Genomic DNA, 23,990 nt, shown 5'->3' with positions numbered 1-23,990 from the left:
TTTTTCATTTTGATGTACCATGGAATACTAAGAATTTTGCACGCTTATAGTATATATTATTGACTACATTCAGAATCTTATGAATCTTTGGTATATGATTTTTTAATTTTAAACTACATGGCTCTCTCGAACTCGGGATCCCTTTGTCCGCACTATCATATTCACTACTACTTATATTCGTTACAACGAATATTATTGTTCTATGCACGGTGATGGGTGCGAACATGAAAAAACACTTCCATAAGTTTTCACTAAAAATATCACATGCAAACATTCCACCACAAATTCACTATTTTTTCCACTAATTTGGTACAGTGTTCAATAATATTACGTTGCAAAGCACGTACAGATGACTAGTACACATAAAGTTACCAATCCTTAAAGCCAACTATTATACAAGTTAGCTATAAACTGACTATAGCTGGCCTTATAGCCAGCACCCGACTGCACTATTGGAATTGCTCTAAGACGCACACAAGAAAAGCTGGATCGATTGCCTCGAGACTTTTTTTTTTAGAATGCAACACTTTATTGATTAAATCAAATCATTACAAAGAGTATCACGGATGCAATCCGGACCTCCATCACGAAAGATAGAAAAACCATAGTGTTCAGCTCTGCGAGCTAGACGATGTGCTGATTCATTTAGCAAGCGACCCACATGAGTAAACTTCACTGATGTGAAACTTGCGGAAACTATTGCATCATCGTCACGCGCGCATGTCTACTGCCTACTCTATCTACCGGCTACGGTACCTTGATTACTTGCAATATTTCTAGACCTAAATATTCTAGTATTGTAACTAAGTAAGTACTCCTACTCATCGATAATCAACTGTTTGATCCGGTGCAGTCTCGTGGTGGCACACGGCAGAAAGGACTAAACCATTTGATCGAGTCGGTCAGAAGCAACCATTTTGCTCGCAGAATCTCGTCTCCTTCCCATGAGTAAATTACAAGGAACTACTTTAACCGAGAGGAAGTCGACGAATCAATGTACAAATTTTGGTAATATCTTAAGTTTAGTACCAATTTTGCAACGACCAACAATAAATCGAGCAAAACCTCACTAGACAGTATATTAGGTTTTGAGGCCCCACTATAAGGGCTAAGATGGCATCGCATGCGGAGGAAGAGCTGAGGTGAACATGGGGCCCACATGTCAGCCCCATTTCCTCCTCTTCCTCCTCTATCTACTCTCTCCTAAGCTGCCCTGATCCATCCCGGCGACCACTGCCGCCGACGCTACCTTTGCTGATTTCCTCCCGATGCCGCCCAGCTTCGCTCGGCCACGGCCACCGCCGCGGTCGCGAAGAGACCCGAAAGCTGCTTCAGGAGGGTCGGACTCACTGGCGGAACAGAGCTAGAGGAGGCCACGGGATTTGAGCAGGACCCAACACTGGGAGTAGGAGGTGTTGGTGTCGTCTCCATGGACGGACGTCACATGAGCCGCAGAGCTGGCCAGGACGGGCGCCCGAGCGGCAGCAGTCTGCAACGGGCGAGCACGGGCTGTGATAGGGACCTGTAACGACGGTGGAATTTATAGCGTTTTGTCTCAGAGTTGGCACTGAACTGAAAAAATTACCAAAACTAGTATCGACTCATTGACTTCGCTTTAATTGTGGCATTACCTCCTAACTTACTCCCTTTCCATTCCCGGCGAGTGGTCTCGGCTGGGGTGTCACACAGTATCTCTCACTTCCCGGGTGGTCTTCGATCTGCTCTCCGTTCTCCGTAAACTAATTTGGATCTATGTGCGCCAACACCAGTGACAAAACGGAGTTGGACATGTTCTTTTTTTTTTTTTGAAGGAGTACCACGTGTTCATATCACAAACAAGTTACAGGCAAAGGACCTACACACACGTAGCACACACTGGAATGACCCAGAGACACAGGTGTCCTCGGAACATTGCACAAAGACCCCTCGCAAAAAAACAAAAAAATAACAGTCCTTGGAGGTCCTTGCACACATCAACTCCATCGCTCGCTTGCCATGGCCGACGCTGCCGCAACACCGCCGGAGAAGGAGAAGACGAGCAGCCAACAAACCAGAATCCGTCGAAGCACCATAGCTGATACAGCGTTGTGAGCCGATTTTGCGACCCGTCGTTGAACGACGGAGCCGAGACCTTGGGGAATGTCGGCCGGGGTCATCCCCATGCTCGACGGACTGCAGATCTGCCAGCTCCAACTGACGAAGTCGGACGGGAAGGTCAGATCTGCCCACCACCTTCCACAAACCTTGCTCCAAATCCACCGCATCCCGCAGGTCGCCGTCGTTGCTGCCGGAAAAGACAGCAGCCGCCGGCCGATTCATTCCTACACAATCTCCCGGGCCCTCGAGCTGCGCTGGAGGAAACACCGCCGAGACGGAGGCGGACCCGGAGAACAAAACACACCGGCTAGGTCGCCGCCGCCGCCTCGCCGACCCAGCCCCTGCACACAGATCTCGCCGGCCAAAACTAAACACGAGAAGACGTCGCCACCAGCTCGCCGGCTCCACCGCAAAAGGATTCGCCGGGGTGGGAATCGAGAAGTAGCACACAGACCTCGACGCGGCGCCGCCTCCACCACCATCACGGCGCCCCAAGGAAACCTAGCCCTACACCTATCTACAAGCCAAAAGAGAACCGGGGCTCTCCCCCCCTCCCACCGCCGGAGCGGCAAGAGGGGAGGAAGAGATCCCGCGGCCTCCTTGGCTGTTGGTGGGGAAAAGTTGGTCGCCTCCCTTTTGCCTTACTACGAGAGGAAGGGGAAGGGAGCGAAGAATGGCAGAGGTAATTTCAACATGTTCTCTTTTGAGTGAGTTCATTTGCTGCATGCATACTTTGCAGTTTGGTATGGCTGTGCCCCGTGTCCTTGAAGACCTCAAATCCTCAAAAAATCCCATTTGCCGCTCGTAGCATTGTGACGTGTACCCTGCATCCTTCAATGTTTTGTGTCGTGGACCATCCTAGTTCGGTGGTGGTAGGAGAGAAGGAAGCTGCAAGGGTGAATGAAAATGAACACGAGGAAGTAGGCAAAAATGTGCCCACTTCTTCAGAGTTCTAGCGTCGCCGGCGGAGGTGAGACCTAAAACTTACGGTATGGGCGCGGGAGTATTAGGGTTACGGGGTTCGGAGCTCACCGATGATAGGCGTAGGGTTTCAGGTGAGGGTTGTCCCGTAGAAGAGGGAGATGGGGATAGTTTAGAGTGGTCCGAGATGGGCGGCATTACCGACGGTGGGTGGAAAATCAAGGAGGGCAATGCGGTACAGATGTTGACTAGAGGTAGCGGAGGAAGGCAACCAAGTCGGCGGTGGAGGCTGGGGAGGGGTCAAGGATGAAACAGATGGGGGGAGGAAAAGAATTATACAAGCGGATAACCCCGCGATGATGGGCTGCGGCCAACCGTGACATCCGTTTGTGCATCGAAGCATTCTCGGACACTAAATATGTTAATAGGAGAACGGTGTTTTGGCACATGGGAGCATATGCTTCATCTATTTTGAAATGCATGTTACACATTTTTTTTTAAAAAAAAATCGCACGTACATATTCACGTGCTACGCGCTTACAAAGTCGTTTTATGAAAAATCGACTTGTCATGTGGCGTGTGTAAAAAAGACAACTTAAATGCTAAAAATAAGGCTTTTCATAAGATAAATTTTCTCATTTTCACATAGACCACACAAAATATAGGGTCCGCGTGAAATTTGATAGCACATATATTGTGAAAATGTACATGTAAATTTTTTTGTTAAATTTTTTGATATTTCGAATTATTTTTTTTTTGATAGAGGAACATAGGCACTCTACATCCGAATTGAATTTCCGGTCCAACTCCTAGTGTGCTCAAGTGCAGCTCCTGAAGGCTTATCACGGCAAGCCCATGCACATCGCTATTCTAAAGTGGGCTTGTGCTGGCTACTTTCGGGGCCAAATTGCTCTCCTGCCGCGAGACTCAAGGTGAACGGGGCTTCAACGAGAGTCCATCTAGTCATACATCACATACTCATGGGCCAGACAAAGCTTCCCACATCTATGCTACATGGTTTGTCAAAATCTAAAGGTGTATATGATGCCCCCCATAGGGGATCTCACAGCGCTTTGGATTTTCGGCCGTCAGATCGAGCTGACGTGGCGCGATCTCCACCGTCGATTTCGTCCAGAGCGCGAGGCCCTCCCACGAACCCGTGTTTTATCCATGGGTCGTGTGAAAGCCCGCCCCGGCCCGGCGTCTCGCAGGGAAGTGGGGAAAAGCACCCAATCATAGAAACCCTATCGTCCCCGCGCGTGTCGCTGCCTCTCCGCCTCCTCCGGTCGCGCCGCCCTCCGCCCTCTGCCCGCCGCCCACCGCCCTCCGCCCTCCGCCGCCTCTCCCTTCTCCTCCCGTCGCGGCGCAGTGCGCCGTGCAGCGCTGGACCGACCTCCCTTCTCCTCACCCTCCCGTGCTACCTCTCTCAATCCCCTTCTCTGCTGCTCCTCCCCAATCCCCTGCATCTACTCCCGGTGAGCCCCACCTCCCCTTGTCGCCATGGCTGGCCGGTAGCCGCGCCGGCCTTGGGAGCGAGCGGCGACGGGTGGCTGAGGTCCCCATCACCGTCGCCATCTTCCCCGAGTTCCAGGATCCAAATCGAGTTCCCCGAGGTCCCCATCACCCTACAACCCAGTGGTAAAGCCTTCTTGTCTCCTCTCGCTCAAACTCTCCATCCCAGACCACGAGATCTCTCCCCCTTCTTCCTCTCCTCTCTCTCCCTCCATCGCAGATTGGTTTGGTACGCAGGTTTGCCGGTCGGCCAGCGGCCATCTCTCTCTCCATTCTTCCTCTCACAGATTGGTCAGAGATTGATTTGTATGCAGGTTTGCCGGCCGCCCAGGCAGCCAGGGATCAATCAAATCTGCAGGTTGATGCTTCTAAATGCTAAATTGTCTAGATCTTCCCCTTAAATATGCTTAAATTATAAACTGTGATGCATGTCTTTCTAATGTATTACACTATTTCGTACAGAAAAAAAAACGTGAAATGTGATCTACTATGTGCTTTGCAAGACCGGCTTTTAGTTAAGCAGTGATGCTTATTTATTAGGCACGGAAGAATGGTTATGGTTTGACCACATGGATTTGAGGTCATGCATTGCAGCCACAATCTGGTGAGCTTACATGCTTATTTGTTTCGGATAAATAATAACCGAATTATACATGGAGCATGTACATCTAATTCTTCTCTTGTCCTTTAAATTAAACAAGGCAATGATTTATACAACGTTATTCTTTCTGAAATTGTGGTGATCTTTGCATCCAATCCCGTATGAACTTGATCAATCTGTACCTATCTCTGCAATATGAGAAATATATTTATTTCAATGCTTTATTTGAAAAATATTCTTGTCATAGTATCCATGTTAATATTAATTCCTGCTAATTTGTACATAACGAAGGCTAACTTTTGCTGCCTTTTGTTTTATACAGGCCATTCTCTTGTTTCAAAAGAATGAAGGTGTGGATGTTTGTCTATTCGCCAAGTATGTACAAGAGTATGGTTCTGCTAGCCCATCACCAAACCGAAGGCATGTTTATCTTGCATATATTGATTCTGTCAAGTACTTGAGGCCTGAAATCAAATCTACAAGTGGGGAAGCTCTCCGTACCTTCGTGTATTTGGACTACTGCAAGAAACAAGGGTTTGTAAGCTTCTCCATATGGGCTTGCCCATCTACAAAGCGTGATGACTATGTTTTGTACTGTCATCCCACGTCACAGAAAATGCCAAAGCCTCACAAGCTTTGGAGCTGGTCTGCACTTAGAACATGATATTTATGATTTTTTGATCTAATTATTTGTTTATGGTACACTATTAGATATGCAAAGCATCTCATATTGTCTATAGTCTCAGATGTTCTTTTCGTGATGTCCACAAATATTTACTTCTCTTAAAATCATAATTGCCCAATAGTATATGCACTTCCCAGTAATTAGATATTTTACTCTTAAAATGCAATGCGAGATTTCCATTAAAGGATCATGATGATGGATTTTTTGGTACTTGGCATGGGTATACTCTATTTAACCTTAAATGTCCGATTCAAGTAAAGGTTCATGGTTTTATGCACCAATATACATAAAATGTTCTTCTAATCTGCTATGTATCATTTTAATAATTCTGTTGTTTTGCATCAGGTATTTCATTATATGGAAGGCACCGGTTTTATTGATGAGATCTGAGTTCTTCTTTTGAGTGGAATGTTTCTCTCACTCACCGGTTGACGGATCTTCATCGGAGTTGAAAAGCAGCTCGTTCATGCTTAAATTGCCTCTCTCCGCGTCTAGATAGATAAGGGGGCTTATATTTTGATACAAAACTGATAAACTGTGTGTGCTTCTCATTACTCCAAATTTGGTTGTCAGCTTGCTCTTTTGCTTAGTTTCTTTAGTATGTAGTTTGTTCTAGCTCACCATGGCATACTCAGGAGCATGAAATATGTAAATTCCTGGTTCACTTCCATTATCTACTTATCACCATTTTCTCATCCATGTTGATATGATAGTGTTGTGGCCCCTCACGGAGCCCTCGCTGTGCATCCACGATAACCTTCACCCGGAAGGATTGGGTCTTTGTTATGTATATATGTTCTAGAATTATACCATTGGTTTAGCTTTAGAGGAGTTTCATATGATCCCTTGTTGTACTGCACCTGAGGAGGCTACCTTTGTGATAGAAAGGCGTGATACATAAATAAAATCAGGAACCAAGCATGTAAAATTTTAAAGCTGGAGCGATCACTAGTGGAGAAGAGGCCTTTGGACCCAAGCAAATGACCCACTGCTGAACCAAACCGGGTCCAATGCCCCCATTGGACCCGGTTCGTTTCTGCCCAGGACGACCCCACCCGCTGGCGCCTGTCCTGTAGCGGCCTTTGGACCCGGTTTGTCATACAAACCGGGACCAAAGGGTCCACCCGCAGGGCGCGGCAGGCCGTGTCAGCCTGGGGAACCCTTTAGTCCCGGTTTGTATGACAAACCGGGTCCAAAGGCCCCCCTCTGGCTATATAACCTTGCCCTTGCCCAAGTGTGAGCCACACTTAGCCATTTTTTCACTATCTTCACAAGAGGGTGTATTGCTCTCCTCTCTTCTTCACATGCACAAGAGGTGTTTGATGAAATGCTTAAGAGGATTTGCCACTTGAGTTTACACAAATCAAGCCACACTTAACTTGCTTTTTTCTTCTTCATCGAGGTTAACAACTTTATCCTTTTCATCTGCAATTGATAAAATGCATGTGTATATATACATCGTGATGTTCTGTAATGGTTTTGATCAGCTTAATTATATCATGCAGATGAATCGGCAATGGATGTACATTGACCGACGGTTTGACGAGTTCACTGCGGGCCTGGATAATTTTATGGCCGTGGCGGAGGCAAACAAACATGGTGGCTTCATGTATTGTCCATGTGTGGACTGCAAGAATACCGTAAATTACGCTCGCTCGAGTCTCATTCACAGCCACCTTCTCGCGATCCGGTTTCATGCCCGATTACTATTATTGGACCAAGCACGGAGAAAGAGGGGTTATGATGGAAGACAATGACGAAGAGGAAGAGGATGATGACGGTTATCCCAATTTCCCTGAATACGATGATACCGCAGAAGGCAATGAAGACAATGAAGTAGAAGATCAAGAGGCACCAGATGAGCCTGCTGATGATGATCTTGGCCGGGCCATTGCTGATGCAAGGAGAGAATGTGAAACTGAAAAGGAAAGGTTGGCCTTCGACAAGATGATAGAAGATCACAACAAATTGTTATACCCAACTTGCGAAGATGGCCATAAAAGCTAGGCAAAGACACTGGAATTGTTGCAATGGAAGGCAGAGAACGGTGTCACTGACTCAGGATTTGGAAAGTTGCTGACAATAATTAAGAGGAAGCTTCCAAGGGGTAACGAATTGCCCGCCAGTACGTACGAAGCGAAGAAGATTGTCTGCCCTCTAGGATTAGATGTGCAAAAGATACATGCATGCATTAATGACTGCATCCTCTACCGCGATGAGTACGAGAATTTGGATGCATGTCCGGTGTGCACTGCATTGCGGTATAAGATCAGACGAGATGACCCTGGTGATGTTGAGGGCGAGCGCCCCAGGAAGAGGGTTCCTGCCAAGGTTATGTGGTATGCTCCTATAATACCACGGCTGAAACGCTTGTTCAGAAATAAAGAGCATGCTAGGTTGTTGCGATGGCACAAAGAAGACCGTAAGAAAGACGTGATGTTGAGGCACCCTGCTGATGGCTCCCAATGGAGAAAAATCGATAGAGAGTTCCCAAACTTTGCACAGGATGCAAGGAACTTACGGTTTGGTCTCAGTACAGATGGCATGAATCCTTTTGGAGAGCAGAGCTGCAGCCATAGCACCTGGCCTGTGACTCTTTGTATATATAACCTTCCTCCTTGGTTGTGCATGAAGCTGTTATCACCAGGTATAGGTCAGGTGGCATGCCCTTGCACTTCGCATCACCGCGTGTGACCAGAAGAGCATTGCGGGCCGTCGCTCGGAGGGGTCTCAGCCAGCCGCAGCTCTAGGCTCTTCCCGGCTCTACGGTGTTGACAAGCCGCTGCCCGCCGGTGGGTTTTGGCAGTCAACAGAAGCGGAAGTTCATTATGATGCCAGTGCTCATACAAGGCCCGAAGCAACCCGGGAACGACATTGATGTGTACCTGAAGCCATTAGTCGAAGAACTTCTACAGCTGTGGTCCCTAGCAGGTGTACGTGTGTGGGACGAGCACAAGCAGGAGGAATTTGACCTAAGAGCGATGCTTTTCGTAACCATCAATGACTGGCCTGCTCTTGGTAACATTTCAGGACAGTCAAACAAGGGATACAATGCATGCACACACTGTTTACATGAGCTCGAAGGTGATTATTTGGAAAAAGGTCAGAAGGTCGTGTACCTGGGGCATCGTCGATTTCTTAGGCTTACCCATCCCGTAAGAAAGAAAGGCAAGCATTACAACGGTGAGGCTGATCACCGGAGGAAGCCTCCCCATCGTGATGGTGTTGATATATTTGGTATGGTCAAGGATCTAGATGTAATATTTGGAAAGGGTCCTGGCGGACGGTCTGTTCCGAATGACGATGCCGGACACGCGCCCATGTGGAAGAAGAAATCTATATTTTGGGATCTACCCTATTGGGAAGTCTTAGAGGTCCGCTCTTCAATCGATGTGATGCACGTGACGAAGAATCTTTGCGTGAACCAGCTAGGCTTTCTGGGTGTGTACGGGAAGACAAAAGATACACCAGAAGCACGGGAGGACCAGCAACGTTGGAAAGACCCCAAAAAGCTGCATGAGAGAGTTAAAGGACGTCATTTATCCAGCTACGCTCTTACAAAAGCAGAGAAGGAAATATTTTTTGAATGTCTTAGCAGTATCAAGGTCCCGTCTGGCTTCTCCTCCAATATAAAGGGAATAATAAATATGGAGAAGAAAACATTCCAGAACTTGAAGTCTCATGACTGTCACGTGATAATGACACAGTTGCTTCCGATTGCATTGAGGGGGCTTCTACCGGAAAATGTTCGACTGCCCATTGTGAAGCTATGTGCATTCCTCAATGCAATTTCTCGAAGGTAATAAATCCAGAAATTCTACCGAGGTTGCAGAATGATGTGGTCCAATGTCTCGTTAGTTTTGAGCTGGTGTTCCCACCATCCTTCTTCAATATTATGACACATCTCCTCGTTCACCTGGTCGATGAGATTTCCATTCTCGGTCCTGTGTTTCTACACAATATGTTCCCCTTCGAGAGGTTCATGGGAGTCTTGAAGAAATATGTTCATAACCGTGCTAGGCCGTAAGGAAGCATCTCCAAGGGCTATGGAATAGAGGAGGTCATTGAATTCTCGTGTTGACTTTATTCCTGACCTTAAGCCGATTGGTGTTCCTGAATCGCGGCATGAAGGGAGACTAAGTGGAAAAGGCACGCTAGGAAGGAAATCAATGATATGTAGGGACGGGATTTCTTTGACTCAAGCACACTACACGCTCCTACAAAGTTCCACCTTGGTGGCTCCATATATCGGTGACCACAAGAACTTTCTACGCTCCCGTAACCCGGGGCAGTCGAACGATTGGATTAGACGTGAACACATGTCGACTTTCGGCGGTTGGTTGCAAAAACATCTCCCTGAATAACAAACATATTGAAGATCAGTTGTACTTGCTGGCCCGTACACCATCTTCGATCGTAGTGACTTTCCAAGGGTACGAGATAAATGGGAATACATTTTACACGATCGCCCAAGATAAAAGAGCACCAACCAAAACAGTGGTGTCCGCTTTGATGCAATAATGAATGAAGGCCCAAATGACACATATTATGGTTACATAGAGGATATATGGGAACTTGAGTATGGACCTTCTTTTAAGGTCCCTTTGTTTAGGTGCAAATGGGTCAACAAAACAGGAGGCGGGGTTCAGGTAGACAAGTTGTATGGAATGACAACAGTGGATCTCAACAATCTTGGGTATAGAGACGAACCATTCGTCCTAGCCAAGGATGTGGCCCAGGTTTTCTATGTGAAGGATATGTCTACCAAACCAAGAAAAAGGAAACATAAGGAAACAAATACATCAAACGATGAGCCAAAGCGCCACATAGTTCTTTCTGGAAAAAGAAACATCGTGGGAGTGGAGGACAAGACAGACATGTCAGAAGATTATAATCAGTTTGATGAAATTCCACCCTTTCAGAGTGAACATTGATCCAAGCATCAAGTTAAATGATGAAGATGCTCCATGGTTACGGCCGAAGAAGATTAATTAAATGATGAAGATGCTCCATCATCAAGTTAATTGAAGAATGTTCATGGCACAAATGAGTATCTCAACATGGCAATCAATTTCCCATTTATTTTTGTGTAATCATGTAACTGTATGTAAGATATTAAAAGTGGAGATGCGCCACGTGAGATTTCCCAACCCTTTCCCCAACTCTGTTAGATGAGATGTAGTCGTTCTGGGGCTTGGCAAGGCGTATCGATGCTCCTTTTATAGGCACGGCACCTCTTCTACTTTGTCTTGTTCCTTCGACGGGCGTCGTGCGCTACATGCTTTATCTCATCGAGCAGTGCGTCCACCCATGCGTTCTTATCCTGCCGACATCTTTAGTCCCGGTTGTACCCACCAGCCGGGACTAAAGGTTACCCACACGTCCTTATCCCACCGACAGTTTTGTTAGATGACACAAAAAGGATCTTTAGTCCCGGTTGTACCCACCAGCCGGGACTAAAGGTTACCCACACGTCCTTATCCCACCGACAGTTTTTGGCGCCACTGCGTTCCCGCCTATTTTTCTTCCCGCGCTTTCCACTGCTTCCCGCCTCCGTCCTCCCGCCATTTTTTCACTATATATATGTTGGCTTGGCCTCCATTTACATATCACATCTAGACTCATATCTCGCAAACCTCATCACCAGGTCACATGGCTTCCATCGTATCTCTAACCCTCCGGGAGGCGGAGGCGCTGCGCGTCGAACTACCCCCTCCCCGGCGGGCTACCGCGTCCCTACCGGCTGGTTGCTGAGCGTCGGAGGGGTACCGGTCCCTCCTGTCCCTCTAGGTGTGGCGCGCGAGATGGCCATCACGAACCACTACTACTTCGAGCTCACGCCAGAGCAGCGGAGGAAGCCCCAGTGGCATCCCGACTACAGCCCGACTTGGGAGAGCTTCTTCATCAATCGGCGTGAGAGGGCGCTCGCCAGGCACGAGGAGGGCGGCCCGCCTCCTTCGAACTTCAACGAGGCCGGCCGTCGGCTGTGGTGGCGCGACCGAACTCTCCAGGGCGTCATGGCCCACCGTGGCCCCCGCCTGCGCTACCCTCAGTCCCAGCCCACGCGTGCTCTCCCGCCGAGGTTTGACTACCGCGACCCCGATGCCAGCGACGATGATGACGGCGACTACGACGACTACAGTGGCGAGTACTATAGGGCTAGGCACGAGTATGACTGAATGACTCGAACAGTCGAATCTGGCCATGTATCTTAATTAATTTTCAGTTGAGCTAGGCACGAGTACTATAGGGCTAGGCACGAGTACTATCTGGCCATGTATCTTAATTAATTTTCAGTTGAGTTCGTACTTTAATTCCACATGTAATCTGGCGGAAACTTTTCTCATCATCAGCGTCACCACAACGACTTTATTGAAAATACAATAAAATAGATAAACAACTAGTCTAGTCGATCTACTCGTCGTCGGAGGTTGTCTCGGTCCAAATGTCGTCCCACCGAGGGTCGTTGTCGGCCCAAGTTGTATTCGGGTTATCGAGCTCGAACACGGCGACGACCCGACGATGGCGCCTGTTGGACCTGCGTTGTGCCCGGAGGTCAGCGAAGAACGCGGCGGTGTTGTCGACGTCGTTGGGGAACTGCGCCCTCCACTGGCGCATCAACTCCTCGTCGTGCTCGGCGATTGCGATCCGGCGCTGCACCTGGCGGTGGCGGCGACGGTCCTCGTCGTCGACGAGGCACGGCGTCGGCGCGAGGAACTCCTCCTCCTCTAGCGATTCGACGTCTGGGAAGTTCATGTCGCACCGTGGCCGCCGAAATCGCCATGCGGCCGCATCGTAAGCGCGCGCCGCCAGCTCCGGGGTGTTGTACGTGCGAGGTGAGCCGGAAGCCACCGGCACGCATCTCGGCGTAGAACCTACCGTTCGGCCGCGCTCGGACGCCACGGAAACCGGACGAGCCGCGACGGCGCGGCGGCATCCCGGCGACGAATGAACGGAGGCGACGGCGACGTGTGGTTCCGCGCGCACGCGGCGCTTTATAGCACAGCGACGCGGCAAGTTTGGCGACAGGTGGCGCGGGGAAGCGGCGGGGCGTGGCACGTGGAAGCGGCGGCGACAGTGGCGCGGGAAGCGACGGGCGTGGCACGTGGAAGCGGGATCTACACGCCGCACGGCGGTGGCGGCGGGCGAGGCACGTGGAAGCGGCGGCGACACGTGGCACGGGGAAGGGACACGTGTGGCGGTGGCGGTGGTGGGCAGTACACGGCGGTGGCCCGTACATGGCGGTGACGGTGCTGGCCAGGCGGTGGCGGTGGCGGTGGTGGGCAGTACACGGTGGTGCCGACGGTGGCGATACACGGCGGTGGCGGTGGTGGGCGACACGGCGGTGGCCGGTTCATGGCGGTGGCGGCGGGGCGAGGCACGTGGAAGCGGCGGCGACACGTGGCACGGGGAAGGGACACGTGTGGCGGTGGCGGTGGCGGTGGTGGGCAGTACACGGCGGTGGCCCGTACATGGCGGTGACGGTGGTGGCCAGGCGGTGGCGGTGGCGGTGGTGGGCAGTACACGGCGGTGCCGATGGTGGCCAGTACACGGCGGTGGCGGTGGTGGGCAGGCGGTGGCGACAGTGGCCACTACACGGCGGTGACGGTGGTGGCCAGGCGGTGGCGGTGGCGGTGGTGGGCAGTACACGGCGGTGCCGACGGTGGCCAGTACACGGCGGTGGTGGGCAGTACACGGCGGTGCCGACGGTGGCCAGTACACGGCGGTGGCGGTGGTGGGCAGGTGGTGGCGGTGGCGACAGTGGCCACTACACGGCGGTGACGGTGGTGGCCAGGCGGTGGCGGTGCGGTGGCTTTTTTTCATTTGAAATAAGGCGGGAATGAAATTTTTTAAAAAAATTGGCCTTTGGACCCGGTTTGTATTACAAACCGGGACTAAAAACCTTTTTTGCGCGCGCAGCGAAAAACGCAGCAAAAAAAGACCTTTAGTCCCGGTTTGTTTTACAAACCGGGTCCAAAGGGGTCTTTGGGCCCGGTTTGTAAAACGCACCGGGTCCAAAGGGGGGTACTATAACTATCGCCCCTTCGTCTCCGCGGAGATCAATCCCGCGGAGACGAAGGCAAACGACGCCGCCAGGCTGCCGCCGTGCCGCGCCGCCGCCGTTCGCCGCCGCCGTGCACCGCCGCCCTCCACGCGCGTGCGCCGCCGCCGCTCGACCACCCGCGCGCGCCGCCGCCCTCCGTTCGCCCGCGCGCGCCACGCGCCGAGCCGCCGTTCGGCTGTGCGCCGCCGCCGTCGCCTCCACGCCGCGCCGCCCGCCTCCTCTCCGCCGGCCGCCACCGCGCCTACGCCCCCGCCACCGCGCCTCCTCCTCGGCCGCCTCCTCCTCGACAGCCGCCCGCCTCCTCTCCGCCGGCCGGCAAAGGTGAGCCCGGCCCCCCGGCCACACCCCTTTTTTTTTTTGTTTCTTATCAAATTTGACATATTAGATATATATTAGATGTATCAAATTTGTTAGTATAGTTGTTAATTAATTAGTATAGTTGTTAGTATATAGTTGTTAGTATATTGTTAGTATAGTTAATTCGAAAAAAATGTTATATAGAAAATAGTGAAATTTATATATGATTTGTTAGTATAGTTGTTAATTAGTATAGTTGTTAGTATATATTGTTAGTATATAGAGTATAGTTAATTAGTATAGTCGGCGCCCCTCAAACGGGTAGTGCCGGCGCTCTCAAATGGTAGTGCCGGCGCTCTCAAACGGTAGTGCCGGCGCTCGATCCTCAAACGGTAGTGCCGGCGCCCCTCAAACGGTAGTGCCGGCGCTCTCAAATGGTAGTGCCGGCGCCCCTCAAACGGTAGTGCCGGCACCCCTCAAACGGTAGTGCCGACGCCCTCAAACGGTAGTGCCGGCGCCCCTCAACGGTAGTGCCGGCGCCCCTCAAACGGTAGTGCCGGCGCCCCTCAAACGGTAGTACCGGCGCTGACTAAATAGATAGTGCCGGCGCCGACTAAATAGTGCCGACGCCCACTAACATAAAAGTAGTAAAGTTATTTTTTAATTTATGTTAACGTTTGGTACATATATATATGATTTGTTTTCGTAGCTACGATGCCGCGACAGCGACAGCCGGCGGGCCGTGGTCTGACTCTCACCGAGGAGATGGAGCAGATGGGGGAGGTCCGGGACTGGGCTCCGCCGGGGTGGCACTGGGAGGTCTTAGCTTCCAGGTCGCGCACCTTGGTGCGGAATCCGGGTCCCGTTGTCGACCCGGATATTCTTTGGTGGAGGTCTTATGGGCCACGGTCGTTTCAGAGGGAGCCGGCCCCGCCGGAGGAGGTAGCTCAGCGCATTGAAGCGGAGGACCAGCACGTTCGCCGTTACATGTACGCGTTAGACAACATGTATAGGACCGGATGGAGCGTTATGCGGGGATCTCATGTTAGCTATGCTCCCGTTGTTGTTCCGTGGCTTTGGGGGCACACCCAGCGCGGCTCAGGACCCGGTCGGCGCCCTCTAGGACCCGGTCTGCGCGGTTGAGTGGTTGTAGTAGTGATTGATATGTATTAGGGTTAAATAAACATGAACCCGATCTATGTATGCATGTAATCATAGATTCTGCTTTCAGCACTATATTATCGATCCTTAGTTAAGAACTACACATATGTAACTCCATTTTCAGTTTTCGCATTATCCTTAATTTGATCATATGATGGTTCCTATGTATAGCTTGCAGGTCGTTGTAGAAAGCATGGAGAGAGATGAAATTCAAGAAAATTTCATGGAGGAACTCATAGCAAACGGTACTCTGGATGATCGCGACGACGACGTTATTCCAGATGATGGCGGTGACGATGTCACCGCAACTTATTTGAATGACTCCGGTGAGGGAGCGGAGGATATTGAGGAAGAAGATCCTAGTGGCGCCGGTGAGGAACAAGATCATCATAATGGCTCCCGAACCGTAGTTATCACCGAGGTATATAAATTAATTAAGCCGCTGTTGATCGACTAGATGCATTAACTAATGAAATTGTACTGACTATGAACTATTTCTTTTTTAGCCCTCCGGATCGAGCACTTCTTCAGAAAAGTCGAGGAAGCGAGGCCCGGCCAAAAAGTTGGATGACGGTGTTAGGCACGACATCACCCACATCGAGAAGGATGGTAAACCGATTGCTCCAGAAAGGAGCAAAGGCATTTATAGCTCAATGCGGAGTGCTTGTTAGGGACCACGTCCCGATCACCGTTCGAGAATGGCACAAGCCGAAGGGACTAGTGCTGTCTGCAGAGGAAGAAGCTCAAGGTCTTTATATCGATGATGTAGCCAAAAACAGCATTATGAACAAGCTCATGGCACATTTCAACATAGTACCCGAAGAGGGGGTGACGCCGAGAAGGCCAAGATGGAGCAGGCCCTCCGCGAGTTTGGCAAGAAGAAGATGGCCGAACTATTCAAGAGCCACAAAAAGATTGCGCCGCCTTATCAAGTTAAAGAAGACTCCGGACGGTGAGAAGGTAAAAAATCACTGGGACGAATTCGTGAAGTACAAAGACGGAGTCGAAGAATTTTTGAGAAGGTCGGAAATAAATAAGGCAAATGCTGCGTTGAAGCTATATCACCAAATTCGGGTCCAGTGGATACGGGGCTAACCGTCCTAAGTGGGAGGCAGCTGAGGCGGAACCGACCGATAAAGGGATCAGATTAGGGACATACGGTTGGATCGAACGGTGCAAGGAGTGGTTCTACGGGATTGGGGGAACGTTGGATCCGTAAACAGGAAGTGCATCTATAAGAAAGCTCATCTGAAGGTTCCCATTGATGCCCTGGAAAAGGCACATAGGGACGTGGAGGCGGGGTTGTTCCAGCCCGAAAGAGAGAACGATGAGCTGACACGCGCCCTTGGGAACAAAGAACACGGCGGACGAACACGAGGCACAGCAGGCTCCGTTCCGTGGAAGTATGGCTTTCCTGCGGAAAGGAAGAGATTTCCTGATAAAAGCCATGAGAGGAGGAAGGCAAGGGAAACAGACCACCTGGCTAACTTAGAGGAGGGTATGAGCACCATGCAAGCCCAATTAACCATGGTAACCCAAGTACTTACATCTCAGATGGCTCGGGGGCAGGCTGTAGATCCTGCACTGCTCAATGCCATCGCCCCGCTGCAATCTCAACCACACCGGAAAAGCAGCGTGGCTTCCTCTCAGCAGGTGGATAATGATGATGATGACCAGGTGGTCGAGCCTCCTCGCTACCCCCCCGTGGATGATCTCACTGAGAGCCGTCCTTGTGAGCTGCATGTTAAAGTTTTCAACCTATCCTTCAAGGCGGCGGTCGGCATCCTCTTACCTACAAGGTCTTACCATTGCCGTCCGGTCCAAGACGACTTTGCTGTTGTGATGGTGGATGAAGTGTTGAGAGAGTATGAGGGGTTGGTGCTTGAGCACCCTGCAGGTGAAGATGGGGAAATCAAAGAACTGGGAGAAGCCCGTAGAACCACCGTGCAATGGCGGAAGGAGAACATTGTGTTTCCAGGTGAGAAGCCAACAAGCAGGCCACCTCCGCCTCCTCCGCCACCTCAGTCTCCTCCGCGTGATGATTCTCCTCTGCGCGATGATGATTCCCCTATCCATGACCAGTCTCCTCCGCGTGAAAATACTCCGCCGCCTCCTCCTCCTCGTCAGGAGACTCCGCCGCTTCCACCTAAGCAAAAGAGGAAGCGGTCCGCGGCACCTCCTACAGCTCCGAAGAGATCATCAACTCCAATGAGGGAACAGACTCCAGAGTTGTTGCCACATGAGCAGACTGAAGAGCAAAAGGCGTTTCTTGCAACTGCGCCGAAGAAGATGTTTATTCCACCGCAGACAGTGAAGCACTTTGCCGAGACGAGAATGAAGAGACCTGAGCTGAGAGCTGATTATGACCGCTCTCTTGGACAGTCCTCTAGAGCGAGGAAAGAAGCACAAACGGTCGCCCAGCTTGGACAGCAGGACATTCAGGCCGCACCCCACTTCATCATGGAGCCATATCATGATCCAGAGACGGCATCGATGATCGAACGGGCGGCTAGAGCTCAGGGAGCATCAGTTGAGTACGAAGATTACTATCCAACGGCTCAAGTGGTAAACAAGTATAGATACGGATCTGATCTCGTCAAACCTGGCGAGCTCGCGCGTCTAGGGACTCAGATGCGAAGGTTGCATGACTGGTACCTGAAAGCCTGTCGAAGATGTGAAACCTACATCACGGTGTATCTTAGAGATGAGCATTACTTCCGGGGGGAAGACGAGATAAACATTGAGTTAGAAGAACTGTTTCAGTTATTCAATCAAGACGCCCTCGACAAAGCTGTCATCAGTTGCTACTGCACCGTAAGTGATTTATTTGTGTAATTAAGTTTGTAGCTCATTCATTTGCACTAACAATTATCCTCATTATATTCTTTGTGTACGCTATACATTTAATTATGCAGAATGAAGAAGCTGGAATACAAAAGAGGCAAGCTCCTACCGCTGGGGTTCATAGACCCAAACACAGTTCATGAAGTTACGGTTCGAGACTTCGCCAAGGACACAGAGGACAACATCGTAATGTTTTTAGAGAAGCAAGCAGACAAAGAGGATATATTCTTTCCCTACAACTTCAAGTGAGTGTTATATATAACATACATTATGCTTGTGCACCTTCCACTTTATTCTCGTAATCATTGAGCTATGCTTGTGCAGTTTCCATTTTATTCTCCTAATCATTGATCTTCACCTTGGAGTCGTAAACGTCATGGACTCGAAACGTAAAGAATATGCGGAATGGGCGGACATGGCTGCCATCCTCCAGAGGTAGTTTCAATCAATTTCGTATTGGCATCTTCATCTGCTCTAATTCGAAGATATCATCAACTAATCAATTACTCATTTACTCATTATTTTTTGCCGGGCAGGGCTTGGAAACGGTTCATCAATACTGTTCCGGGTGAATGGAAACCGGAGCTTACATTTAGAGATTACCCTGTAAGTAGTACTATATATATAGCTATGTCCGTGAAACTTTATATATGATATTTACTTTCAATACGATGCTTGATTATTAGTTTGATCGAACTATTTTTTCGTAAAGTGTATGAGGCAGGAAAAAGGGAATAACTTATGTGGATACTACGTCTGCACCTTCATGCGTGACATGTCCTGTCCCAAGGGTGGGGATGCCCAAATACACCACACTCGTGTACGATAACAAATTTTCACAATTAATCTTAATTAGTACCATCTATTGTATTGAGTTCCATTCATATATTGATCTCCTTTTTTAAATATAGATGACACGCCTGCGGGACACTCTCATAACAGCGGATCAAATAAAAGCAATTCAAGAGGAAATCGCGGGATTCTTTATTACCGAGGTCCTTACCCCAGGTGGAGAGCACTATCGGAAGATCGTGACGGCGGAGGATATTCGTTCAGGAAAAGTTGTATTGTAAATATGCATGCATTACGTGTACTGTGTTGACTATGTCGTGTACTGTTGACGATGTCTATATATATTCATGACGATTTTTTGTGGTTTCTTGAATGATATATATATGCATTGCTGAAACTCTGCCGCGGCAAGGGAAACAGACTGTTTCTCTGCCGCGGCAGAGAAACGCTGGTACAGCCCAAATCTGTGCCGCGGCAGAGAAATAGCAATTCTCTGCCGCGGCAGAGAAACATAGGCCCGGTTCGTACCACGAACCGGGACCAAAGCCCTTCCAGCGCGAGCTCCCTGGTCGCACCACGTGTTGAGGCCTTTAGGCCCGGTTTATCTTTGAACCGGGACTAAAGGGTACCCCCTTTAGTCCCGCCTAGTTGGTCCCGGTTCAGGAACCGGGTCTAAAGGCCCAAATGGACCGGGCCTATTGCCCAGTTTTCCACTAGTGGATGGTAGTTTATATGTCAGAAGATTTTGATTTCCAAGTAAAATGAGGAAGTGAGCTTGTACTATTTTTTCCTTCAATCTAAATATGCTAAACTATCTTTATTTCTGGCGTTGGACATTGTGTCATAAACTGTCCAGGAAAATCTGGCCGGCTGTCTGATCTGAAATTAGCAAATCTAGCTGTGCTTTTCCTTCAGGATGACAAAGCCGGAGAAGCTCATATTGCATCACTTCGTCGAGGAGTTGAGTGTGAAAACATGCTTCTGTGGTAGTTCAACTTTTCACTAGGAGTTGAGTGTGAAAACGTCCAGTTTATCATCTAACATGATGTTGGGCGATTGGTTGCTGAAAATGGAACTCTGAATTTTTTTAAAGGAGAACTCTGAAGGTCTGTAATGCTAATACTGCAAAATGCTTTTGCATCCAGTTTAATCATCCAACATGCTGACACCTTCTGAACTTTGTTGTTGACAGGTTATTTGGCCTCAAAGTGGCCATTACCACCCTACAAAGGAGTGTTTCAGAGCTTACTTAAAGATAACTTGGTTGATCTTATTGATGTAAAGGTAATCGATATGCTTCAGATGAAAGTTAGTCGATATCTTTACTGTTGCTGTATTGTAGTGTTGTGCTCTTACATGCTCTTAAATTCAGAGAACGATAAATCTGTTTTGGAATGGCTGAAATGAGAACATGTAAGACCACATTAGTGCTGCAGAATGATTGGAGTGCCTCAAATATTGGGTGAAAATACGGTGGCCTCGGGACTACGAGCCTACATGTAAGGGATGAAACCACCGCCTGCGGTCGCCTCCATAAGTCACCCATAGTGGCCTCTACATACTTTAAGTTTTCTTATTTTCTATAACGGGATAGAAGTGTAGGTAAATATAACCTCGGGACTACGAGCCTACATGTAAGCGATGAAACCACCGCCTGCGGTCGCCTCCATAAGTCACCCATAGTGGCCTCTACATACTTTAAGTTTTCTTATTTTCTATAACGGGATAGAAGTGTAGGTAAATATAACCTTGCTGCCTAATCGTTGGGCGTCATTTTATTTGCAAAAGCGATTTCTTTTGTTATTTACCTGATTAGCTGTATTACCCAACCCGCACAGCATAATTTCCTCTACATCTACTTAGCAAATGACTAATTACAGATATAATTTTGTGCTTCAGCATCCATTTTAGTATTAGATGGCCAATCATTGTTTTTCCTGACTAATTATCAAGTGCATCACAAGTGTTAAATATGGGCATCCATTTTTATATCGTTTCTCTACATATATGGTGGACTAATTCCGTACATGTGGACCGATTCCTCTACGTCTGTTACTTCTTTTTAATGACCGACATTGCTTTGATCTTTACATTGTTTTGGTGTATTGGTTGCTTTCGAAAAATCAAACCAATAAGATTTCACATAGTGACATATCTATCGACGCATCTTAACTGAAGGTTCGGTTGAGTGTAATCTTCAGTTGGTGTATTTTCAAATTGACTACTGCAAGGTTTGTTGCTCTATTTTTTAAACATTTTTGTGGTGACTGGATGTAAATAATTACATTGTTACTGTGATGGAACCAAATACCACTTGCACCTACGTATATGTGTGATGCTATTCTGCACATTATGTAGCATGTAATATTGGCCAAATTTAATAGATACTACCTCCGATTCAAGGAATAAGGCGCCCTCGTTTTACGTGCTTTTCGTTTGACTAAGTATTACTTCAAATATATAAAGATTGTTTATATAAAATTAATATCATTAGAAAGTGCTTTTCAATACGAATCCAATGATACTAATTACATATAATATAACCAAGATTTTGTTGCTCAATTTTTATGGTCAAAGTTCGTCTTGGAATACGCGTGCGCCTTATTCCTTGGGACGGAGGTAGTAGTCGATAGTTCTACCTGATATTATGGTGCACTCCAATGCAGCAGAATATATATCATTAACTGATGTTATGACCCAGTTTGTTTGATGCCCTGGTCTGTTACCTTTCTTACTCCAGATCCGTTTGATTTTTGTATGCCTCCTAATTCACAATTGTTTCCCTTTTCTCCTCCAGTATGAGTCTCAGCTTGTTGATAATGGGACTACATTGTCAGGGTTCCCGCAAGTATAGCAGATATGGGTCAACTGATGATGATTATGCGAATTTGGATGGCACCACACCTGAACACTGAACAGCCATATTATCAGCCACCTGTTCTCCATCGCCAGTGCTCTGATAACAAGGTACCAGTAATCGCTATATTGCATATAAAGCGTGAGCGAGAGCTAGAAACGAGGCCACAAAATAATCATTGGGCATTTAAAAGGGTAGCCTACAATTTTTTTGTAAGTATGCTTTAACATAAGGCTCATCATTGATTTGGTGGCATCATATTTGCTTTGGTGGTGGAGGTATTCTTTTGGTTGTACTCCCATTTTTATTTTTATTATCACATTGTAGGTTTTATCTGTTCTTCGTATATTATCATTACCAGAATACCACATTCTTTATTTTGAGTTAAATTTGATTTAGTTTTCTGAAATGGTACATCGCAAGCACTGTGCACTCTTGATTACTAAATCTGATGAGTACAGATGCCTTTGCCAGACTGTCGGCAAGTGAGAGAAACATCGCTTTCCTATGTTCATCAGATAATTTAGCACAGTTCCATCATGAATAAAGTGCTCCATCAGTGAGTTCTCCACCCAGGGAAATGTGCAAAGCTCTCCCTCCCTTACCCGGCACCCTGCCCATAACAGCTGGTACTGATCCTAATGGTGGTGCCACCAGGTTGCTTCCGTTGCGAGGTGTAGGCCTGCGGTATTTGAACAAGTTAATTAACTTTGTAAGTGCTTAGCAATTGGCTGGTTTAGCATTGGAAGAAAATAGGTATGACCTGCAACACGTAGCTAAATTTACCTAACTTTCCAGGCTTTCTATGTAAACCACTTAGACAAAAGAATGCAGGATTTTGTAAATGAAAATTTCAACCAAGATTTAGATTATTGCACGCTATTAGACATCACTTATGTGGTGAATCATCTATTTTTTGATGTTCTGAAGAGTGGTTTAAGTGCAAGTCATAGGAGATGCTATTCTTAACTCTCGGCTTCAAGTTCCAATCAAATCAATCAAAAACTTGAGCCTACACAGAGTAGTTGTAAGGTATTCCAGTACTTATATTTGACCCAAAACAAATAAAAAGTTTAAGCTCTGAGATGTGTTTAGGTTAGTTAAAAGCTGGAAAGTCAAAAGTTGCTATCTTTGGTTACATCTATCAAATGCTTACCTGTATGCAGACACCTACCTAAGTGAACATGGCTCAATATATGTTCTTCGGTTTGCTCATCAAATTTTCTATCTAGGATTGTGTGGTTACGAACTTACTGTGATTGTTCGATGTTGTTTTTTCAGGGTTTAGAGGATTGGTGGAAACTTGCATCCTACCTTGTGAGTGTCTGTCGTGTGTGCGCCGACACACATTGATTCACAGCTGACCTACAATGATCTGCTATTTTTCCCAGTTCCATGTAAGACTAAGACAGTCACTGTTCCCGTGCAGTTAATTGATTTTTTTTTTGAATCAAGTGTTGTACTACTTGTATTCAGGACACAAGACCTATTATATGATGGAGTTCTATATGTAAGAATAGAGGCAGAAAATAAATATACAGGGTTTTTTATGATCAACGCTGCTATAGATGTCATGTAATGCAAGAAATATCATGTTTTGTCGCTTTTGACATGCCATGTTATCGCCCCTGTTTGATAGGCTAGACTGAATTTATGCAATTTTGTTCTGATTCCAGTAATCATGTTAACAATGTTATGTTTGTTCAGCTTACTATATACTAATGTTTTACAAAATGTTTATCATTATTTAAATTATTTCAATTAGCCATATACACTAATTTATCATGTACATACTTTGTACGAGATCTACGGGGTGCGCCAAGTACAACCCAGATTGACATACAAAACTACTGCGAGATGGCAGCATGAACTGTGACTGACATTCCATCCATCAGTGCACATTCTTCATCAGAATCTCGGCCAAAAGTCTCTGGGCTTGCATACATCGCCTCTGTCTTATTTTTTCAGTCACTTGCTATAGAAAACATTAAATAGAGCTCTACCTCTACTGTTTATAGCCTTATGTGCATAAGTACATTTCCAACAGCTTGAACTTTGACTCCACTGAACATGATCAGTTCTCCTGAAAGGAGTGCATTTGTGATGAGCTGTACATCGAAGATGATCAATTCTCTGAAAGGAGTGTTGTGATGAGCTA

General features: G+C 47.8%; 2 long non-coding RNA genes across 4 annotated transcripts; both read left to right on the top strand.

Annotated features, from left to right (window-relative positions):
• Window positions 1-4,343: 4,343 nt before the first annotated feature.
• On the top strand, window positions 4,344-6,478 carry LOC127296830 (uncharacterized). Of its 2 annotated transcripts, none has more exons than XR_007848724.1 (5): window positions 4,344-4,656; window positions 4,768-4,888; window positions 4,993-5,134; window positions 5,454-5,665; window positions 6,162-6,478. It is a non-coding gene; the product is annotated as an uncharacterized lncRNA (long non-coding RNA). The 2 variants fall into 2 exon arrangements; XR_007848723.1 differs by having other exon boundaries at window positions 5,454-5,776.
• Window positions 6,479-19,700: 13,222 nt separating this feature from the next.
• Window positions 19,701-23,420, top strand: LOC127296834 (uncharacterized). Of its 2 annotated transcripts, XR_011743990.1 has the most exons (3): window positions 19,701-20,081; window positions 20,168-20,259; window positions 23,114-23,420. It is a non-coding gene; the product is annotated as an uncharacterized lncRNA (long non-coding RNA). The 2 variants fall into 2 exon arrangements; XR_007848725.2 differs by lacking the exons at window positions 19,701-20,081; window positions 20,168-20,259 and adding an exon at window positions 22,877-22,927.
• The last annotated feature ends 570 nt before the right edge of the window (window positions 23,421-23,990 follow it).

Source organism: Lolium perenne, chromosome 4 (assembly GCF_019359855.2).
Source record: "Lolium perenne isolate Kyuss_39 chromosome 4, Kyuss_2.0, whole genome shotgun sequence".
NCBI classification, from domain to species: domain Eukaryota; kingdom Viridiplantae; phylum Streptophyta; class Magnoliopsida; order Poales; family Poaceae; genus Lolium; species Lolium perenne.
The sequence above is the reverse complement of the archived record's forward strand: the minus strand, read 5'-3'. Positions and strand labels throughout refer to the sequence as shown.